This window comes from Ochlerotatus camptorhynchus, unplaced genomic scaffold, assembly GCF_037179485.1.
Source record: "Ochlerotatus camptorhynchus isolate MF236.1 unplaced genomic scaffold, CSIRO-AGI_Acam_v1.1 ptg000014l, whole genome shotgun sequence".
In the NCBI taxonomy this organism is placed as follows: domain Eukaryota; kingdom Metazoa; phylum Arthropoda; class Insecta; order Diptera; family Culicidae; genus Ochlerotatus; species Ochlerotatus camptorhynchus.
Window position 1 is genome coordinate 2,156,408 of NW_027040506.1, and position 9,365 is coordinate 2,165,772.

Consider the following 9,365-nt stretch of genomic DNA (forward strand, 5'->3'; position numbering starts at 1 on the left):
GTGTATATTGTGTGGCAAGTACAATAATATACTATGCCCAGGGAAGTCGATAAATTTTCCAATCTGAAATCCTAGACCAACCGGGATTCAAACCCAGCCACCTCCAGCATGGTTTGCTTTATTGTCGCAGGCTCTACCGACCGAGCTTATGGAGGCCCACTGATCTATAAATGTAATTAAACTAAAATGCGAGAAGGTAGCCTAATTAACAAGTTTTGAGGACAATTTGGTGAACCTAGAACGTCTTAAACATATCGAATTCAAACGTAAATAATGTGCATGATATGTTTAACCCTGTTTGGAGATGTTTTAATACAAAGGGCTTTGAATCAGTGAACCTGGATGAGAATTTGATCTGAACTCAAGGAAAATTTGGAGAACCGTGAGTATCTTATACACCTCAAAATCAACTATAAACGAAGAGCAGAAACTGTATAAACGTGTTTCGGAAAGTTTTGTCGGTGAGATCATCGTGCAGATTTTAGTTGATCCAGTAGATCAAATAATCTGACCTGAAAAACCTAGAACTTCTAATACACCTTAAATTGATGTTGTTTGAAGATGTTTAGTTGCTAAGGACCTTGTATCAGTTATGGTTGATCAGGTAAATCATTTGATCGGAGCTCAAGACAATTTGGAGAACCTTGATTATAAATCAAAATAAATCAAAAACGATCCGCAGAAACTTTATGAACATGTCTTTGTAGGTTTTGTCGCTGAGGACATCGTGCAGTTCATGGTTGAGCCAGTAGATCAAATAATCTGAACTTCAAAGCAACTTGGAGAACCTAGAACATCTCATACACCATCAGTTACAACGAAAATGCTGTGCATTATAGTCATAAACCTGGGTGCATAAACTTGCAGTAATTATAAAAATTTGCCAAATTTTTTTTCATTCTGTTAAAAAATGTCAAAATTAAGCGGAAAATATGAACCTCACTGTTTAAAACTTCTTTTGAATTTTCAACATTATATGGTGAACGTCACTTATCCGTAGAAACAGTGAAAACATATTACTCTTTCTCCAAAAATGTATGGTTACGTCACTTTGTCTCCAGACTTCCAAAACACATTTTTATCACGAAGAGAGTGTTTTCTGGTGTATCTTAGGGTATAGATTATGAATATGAAGAAAAGTGAAAATTGACCATGGCGTTCACGTCACTTTGTCATCTCACGGTAGTAAGGGCCTTGTACCGGTTATGACTGACCTGGTACATTATTTGATCTGAGCTCAAGGACAATTTGGTGAACCTTGAGCATCATATATACATCAAACTGATCATGAGCGATGTACAGAACCTCTTTGAACATGTTTGAGCAAGTTTCGACGCTGAGGACATTGTGCAGGCTTTGGTTGTCAAATGTTCTAAACTACAGAATGCTTTGGATGACCTAGAACGTCACTTGAGCTTCTTATATACATCCAAATAGATCAAGAACGATGCGCAGTAACTCCTTGAACATGTTTGGGCAGGTTTCACCGCTGAGGTATTTTGCAGGACATTATCAAAAAGTGATGACAGGGCCATAGAACTTGTTATCAATTTGATATTTTACTTTGCTCGGGATTATGATTACATAGATCGCTACGGAATAGTTTCAAAATTGGTCATACAATTCCGGAGATACGGCCGGAACAAGTTCTTAGTGTCTCAGGGAAAATAACCAGCTTATGAGTAAGTTCAAAACCCATCATGCGACACAATAAATTACATCAGAATTCGAAAACAAGTTCAATACCAATGATATCTAGTACCCTGAACCAGATTGGCTGAATCCGGATATGTTCCGGGTTGCACCGGGGAAGTGGCCAGATTTGACTTTTTTAAATCAATCATGTGTCACATCAAATGACGTGAGAAATTTTAAATAAGATCATTGGTAGTCATAGTAAGTGTAAATATGGGCCAGATCATAGGTGAATAAATTGGGATTTTTCCTATACATATAAGCAAGTTTTGTCTCTTAATATCCATTTAAATATAAACTACAGTAATGACCTGATTTTATCAGTCCCTTCACGCATTATTCTTTTAATGTTCAGTAATTTCCTATATTCATAATTCGAAATCTTTTCCATTAATCTTCTTGATCGATGCGCATGGATTTCGTAGAATACTAGAAAATATTTTCAAAAAGGGGGCTGATAAAATTGGATCATTATTGTATATATTATATCTTTAAAAAACCGGCTAGAGCGGGAATCGAACCCTCACTCTATGGCACACGCAAAATAGCTGTTAGACGGGTGACGCCGCTAACCACTCGACCACGAAGACCACTTTGACGCGAAAATGTGAAATGTCGTCATGGAAACCCAATCCAAAAGAATTATTTGTTTACTCTTGTTTCTTGCGTGACAGTAGCTCAGTGTAGTGCAGTTCTTACGTGGTGTTAAGTGTGTTCCACTGAATTTCATTAAGCAAAATGCTGTCAAATAAAAATATTGTTGAGGTATATTTTGCGTCTGGTCGAGATAAAAACCGTTTACTTGACTTTGTGTCTAGGACACTGTCGAAAGCACCTGCGGCGTTGCGCAAGGTGTTAAAAACTGGATTGGTCAATTTAATCGGCGATGGTCAAAAACCCACAGTAAAGATCGGTTCTTTAAGAAGAATGCAGAGTGGCTTGAAAGCATATTCGAGGTAGGAATCCCTGGGCGTGCTTAATTTTAGAAAGCAGCATAAATTAACGAAGAAACGTTTTTAATACGATACCGTCGAACATTAAAAAAATTAACAGTTCGGAAAAATTGTACCTGTTGAGCGAAGTGCTAAATTTTCAAAAATCAACGGATTCCAAACCAATTTTAATTGAACTTGAATGAAAATTAGTAAAAGCGTGGAAATGCGTTAATGTAAAGCAAGACATACTACTGATGAAATCTGTTTTTGTTCATGTTACTAAATAGTCAATAGCATCAACCGCGATTAGAAGAAGATTTGTCTTTGATATTTGTATGAATATTTTATAAAAATCCTAAACAAAAACTACCAACAGCAGCGCAAACATATTCACTTCGAATGCTCACTAGCGCCGCCTAGCGGAAGAATTCCAAATTTTTCTGTCCATCATCCAACAGTCCTTGACCTCCTGGTCAACTTTGCCGAAGAAATCATCCGTCTAAATAGTCAGGATCTTAAGATACAGCAGCACAAACATATACACTTCGAATGCTCACTAGCGCCACCTAGCAAAAGAATTCCGAATTTTTCTGTCCATCATCCAACAGTCCTTGACCTCCAGATCAACATTGCCGAAGAAATCATCCGTCCAAACAGTCAGGATCTTGAGATACAGCAGCACAAATATATTCACTTCGAATGCTCACTAGCGCCACCTAGCGGAAGAATTCCGAATTTTTCTGTCCAGCATCCAACAGTCCTTGACTTCCTGGTCAACTTTGCCGAAGAAATCATCCGTCTAAATAGTCAGGATCTTAAGACACAGCAGCACAAACATATACACTTCGAATGCTCACAAGCGCCGCCTAGCGGAAGAATTCAAAAAATTTCTGTCCATCATCCAACAGTCCTTGACTTCCTGGTCAACTTTGCCGAAGAAATCATCCGTCTATATAATCGGTATCTTGAGATACAGCATTCAAATCATGCAAAATAGGAGATTTTAGGGCAAAACTGTGAAAAACCCCAACTTACCCTATCGTGCCCAAGATGAAACCCACTCCAATCGATTCCTGAGACTTTTTTTCTATAAGAATGACTATTTTTTAGTCTCTTGTTTTAGCGAGCACCGAAGCTAATGAATTTTAACACATTGTTTCGATTTTGTCCCCAGTGTGTAATGAGTGGGGAGAAGAGTCCGTCCTTTATACACGAAATTTTATCAACAGGGAGTTGGCATTCCCACTCTCCCCGTTCAAATCGCTTGAAACGGGTGCCCTGTTGGACCCTTCTTTCCCATTTGTATATGTATTTAAATGTATATTTATATGTTATATTTAATGATTCATCACTTATGCGAGGTAGATGTATAGGTGAAGGATAAGAGAAAGGAAAGTCAAAGGTGTTGACATGCAGAAATGGAAGTCGTCTAGATTGAATGCGCATGTTTAAATAACGTTGATCCAGTTACCTATCATATAAATTTGCATTTCATCTGGTTATGAATATTGTCAATGATACTTACATTTCGATGAAGATGGTGCTAGCTATTTTACATTTTATGCGATACAAAACATCACAGAAGTTAACTTTGAAGGGTAGACTGTTAACAATACACTCGTTCCGAGAGAGGGCTCAATGGTACTATTCATACAGTATAGTTATCTTCTTCTTCTTCAGGTTCACTCACCTCCCGGAATGAACACTCGGTGTATCATAGATTTGTTATGGTTAGTAATACCAAATAGTGTTACATGCAAAAGTTAAAGAGATACAACCAGAATTAATTGTTTAAAGTCATGGATTCATCCTCAGTTACATTATCTCACTCTGAACCTACATTGTTTTCTTTTGAATATATGACAACATACAATGTTGTGCAAGCACCACAAGTTCAACAACGTTTAAATTTATTTGATGTACTGGATAATTGTAAATATGCAGAATAACAACTTTTCAACCAGCAGAAATCTTCAGAATACTTAATAATCAATCAGAAGAACTGCCGAAATATCAAGAGACCAGTATTCAGATATTTGCTCAATTGAAGGTCTTTGCAATATTTCCTGATCAACTTGACGTTTTATGAAAATATCTTAGAGCCAATTTGAAATCATCCAGCCAATTTGAAATCATCATTGAAGAATTGGCAAATCATCGAAAGAACATGATGCAGGTATTTGAATAGTTGAAAGTGGCATTGTGAACTTTTCTGAATGTTATTAAATTTAAAGATACATTCAGAACGGTCGCATTTTTCATAACAGCTAACTGAATTAAGGGACATTGGAAATTGGTAATGACACTGCAAACCTTTTTTTTGTCTAATTTTGTAAACAGAAGCAATAAAATAATGTATTATTGAATTATAAGAGACGGTGAGTGGCATTCTCTAACCCATACACCCCTATTGCCCAATCGGAATACTACGATATAAGAGATGCTTGTCTCTTCACAGCAACATGCTAGCAGTAGCTGAGCTGCACACTCCTCCATCTAAATAGCATCGCAGCTGACCTGCGAGTGCAGTGAAATAAAAAGGATATTCACTTATTACCACTACACTGAAATCTCCGTTTACGAAGTCTTTTTTAAGCAACATTCAATCCCTCTTTTCACGAAGTAATTCCCATATAACGAGGTTTATTTCCGAAGTGAATTTCAAATTACGATTTTGGGAAACTAGGAAATGTGATCTTTAAATTTTTTTCCTAGGTGATGAGTACTTAAGGGGGTTAGGTTTTTGATAAGTATTTAGTGGGAATGACACTGATGACGTCTGCACATTGTACTCGAAATATGTATCTGTGAAATACCCGACAATATAGGTATTTTTGAAATCGGCGTGACGTGTAGGGACCGGATTCCAAAAATACCCATATTGAGGGGTATTTGACACTATTTGCAAGTTTTCCTGTAACCGGATGCCACCATCTTGGATTTCAAAATGGCGTCAGACATGGATTTCTGGTTCCTACATGTCACTCCGAGTCCAAAAATACCAATATTGTAGGGTATTTCTAACCCGGGGCAACTTGACAACTCCAGTATATTACCAGTGTACCGCGACAATTTGGTGCTGGTGGATTGTCAAGATTCAGAAGTGTTATCTGAATAGGGCGATTGCGAATATGATGTACTGTAAATAAAATGCAAGTTTAATTCATATTACTGTCGCTCGCCCACCAAACTGGAACGAGGGTTGGCACACGTGAAGTCCGTTGTCAAAATTAACAGTGGAAGTCCAGAAAAATATCATTTAGATTTTCAGTCGTATGCACAATTCACAATCAGTTCACGAAACTTTAGTTTATTAAGTCTCGTATGTCGTTGAGCAGAACAGAACCAAAAGCTTAAACATTTGATTTGTAAAACGAAAATATGTGATTGCCATCGAATTAATCGAAACAAACAAGAATTGAGTGAGGATACTTTCGGTGATTTCGATGTGCTATTATCACAGACAAACAGACGTAACTATTTATACTCAATCGTCGTACACGCATCTAACGTTCCAGTTAAATATTATAAGCTTCGCGAATTCCTCACTTTGACGTTTCTATACATTCTATCGAACTTGTATGCAACATTGTTCGAGACCATGAAAGCCTCCTAAATAAAGCTAAATTAATTAATTAATTGTTCGAGACTTGACAAGCAAAGCTTTTTTTTCGCGAATATCTAGCGACATGTCATCACCGACAAACCGACATGAATTACCATAGCAAAAACGCTCAAATTTCTGATCAAAGTACACTAATGACATCTGGCTCCGTGTTCACGGGAAATATTAAACTAAGCCATGAACCTGCATGCAAAAGCTATGAATTGGCTCGTGTCTGATCTATTCTGGACAAATTATTTTTTATCTAGATCAAAAAATCCTATGGTTTTGACAGTTCGGATCACTGCACATTTAAATCGGCCGTTTACGATTTTTGGACATAAGTCAGAATTGAGTGTCATGTCGGAGATGTCATTAGTGAGATCCGTAACAAATTTTTTAAAAGAAAGATTTATTTAAAGACTTCCGTCTGTTTGCCTGGTTTTGCAGCGAGTAAGAATGTACTGATTACAGTATCCCCCACTAGTCCGACAAATTTGTGGCCGAATCAGCGGGTTTGATCCAATAATCCGACTGTCAAATCCATTTAAAACAATGTTACCAGCCTAACTGTTGCCACTGCAGCAGCACAGGCAACCCTGACCGCAGCGCTTTCGCTGTTAAGCAAGATTAGGCGCGCACCGAGTTGACCGATAAGGACAATAGGAGTCCAAATGAATAGATGATCCAAATGTATAGATGATAAGCTAAATTGGATTTTTATAATTAAGAAACTATTGTGCTATACTAGAATCCTAGATTTCCTTTAAATCTCTTATCAAAAATAAGTTGAGACTAAGTAAATTTAATTAATTATTGCCTAATATCATATTCTTAAATAACAAGTAAAATCATTTCTATATAAGGCTCTTGAAGTGTTTTAAAACTAGTGACAAATAATCTAAATGATCTGGTAGGTTAGAAGTTCAGTGGAATAATTCAGTTATTAATTATGTATTTTTAATGATTTCTTAATTTCCTACAGAAATTTGATGCTTAAAACACAGATAAACAGACATAACACATTGAATATTTTTCAATATAAAACATCGTCGCTAAAGCACTATGGCCATCTGTTGAGTATACTGTGATGGACAGTATACCGAACAGATGGCGGTAGTGTGTAAACGTCAAACGCAAGGGAATTGACTATGTGCGCCACAGGTGGTGGTACTGCCAACTAAAACCCATTTAAATTGACCGTTAAATGCGTGTTTGATGAACAATTTGCGAGTGTTATGTCTGTTTGTCTGTGCTTAAGAGTTCGGTAGGTTACCAATGAAGTGAAATGTGTGCTAAAGATATACTATATTGCTATAATAATCCCAGCAGATTTGTTACGCTAAAAACTGGATTGATCGTGACAAGAATTTGTTGAAATAATGCACTATTACATGTGAGTAATCAATATCAGTTACTAGGCATCAATATGTATGTTGAAACTGATTTCAGCTTGAAACAATTACCAAATAAAGTTACTATCAAGAATAGTGCTAGGTTTTGTTCTTCGCAACAGTAACAATGTAAAAAAAGCTCCACAAGAGACCGTGATGTAGGATTATCGAGACCTCGGATTAACGAGAGCCGGAGTGGGGTACAATAGAGGTAATTCTAGGACTAGAAGCTCCCGAAGAAACGTGCTCAACTTTTTGGCTCAGCTTTGGTACTCTCTTTGGTCCCAACATAGGAAAATCAATGAACCCCTCATTTTATCTGTCAAACTTTCATAGCGAATCAAAACAAACAAAGTAGAATTAAAGTACTAGAATTTCGACTAGAATGAGGTACGTTAATCTATTTGCTTGGGACCAATAGGCTAGTCAATTAGTGAGCCTATTTAAAGTCGTTAGTTTCCGCCGGTTGCATTGTATACGCAACTAGTACTGCAAAATGTACAATTTGAGGTACTAGCTTAAAAGAGTACAACGTTAGTACAACCAACCGGTGGAAACTAACGATTTTAAATTGGCTCACCACATGACTAGCCAATGGTTTCTAGAATATCTATAAGCGTTTCCTATTCTAATAGTAATTCTAGTACTACACTATGTTTGTTTTGATTGACCTCTCGAAACGTAGGAAAATCCACGAGCCCCATACATAGCGAATCAAAACAAACATAGTGTAGCACTAGAATTTCGACTGGAATGGGGAACGTTAATCGATTTGCTTGGGACCAATAGGCTTGTCAAGTAGTGGGCCAATTCGAAATCGTAAGTTTACATCGATTGGTACAACCATAGAGGTAACTCTAAGACTAGTAGGTCCCGAAGAAACGTGGGTCAACTTTTGGGCTCAGATCTGGTACTATATTCGGTCCCAAGCTAATCGATTCACCCCGCTAAACATAGGAAAATCCACTAACCCCTCATTTTATCTGTCGAACTTTCATAGAAAATCAAAACAAACATAGTGTAGTACTAGAATTCGGACTAGCTAATCATATTAGATAGCATTTCCAACCAACTCTGAAAATCGCAAAATTCGCGTATGAAGTAACATAAAAACACTGAGAATGTATCTCAGCCTTTACAATAATATTCAAACTTATTTCCTTGCACGTATTGGACTGCAGCAGCCCAACGTAAAAAAGAGTTTTAAACGCATTTAAGTAATCATTCCAATTTTTCATGGGTGTTTTTAATCAATAAATACGAAGAAACCATAAAATCTACAAAATTACTTCCAAAGGAACAAATCTAGGGAACTGCATGTGGAATGTTTTGTAGAACAAATAAATAAAAAGTTATGAAAATTTTCAACTTAAAAACACTAAAGGGTGTGCACGATGAAATTGCCACACACAAAATTGATTCGCAAAATTCGAGTTTTCATCCGATTGCCATCAAATTTTCAGGGATAAGAAATAACTATTAAACTTCATTTTACCATTTTACTCGTATTTTATTTACAGTCCATACGCAAATGCCCGCACCTTGGCCTTAACCCCGGCCATAAGATTCTGCACAACCTGTGAATCAACCGTTTTTTGCATGTAAACCCATACTTTCTTCAGTTCCTCGACTGTCTTCACTACCTTAGGTCGTTTAAGAAGGTGCTGCTTCATAATCGCCCAGTACTTCTCGATGGGGCGGAGCTCCGGAGTGTTGGGAGGGTTGAACATTTTCGGC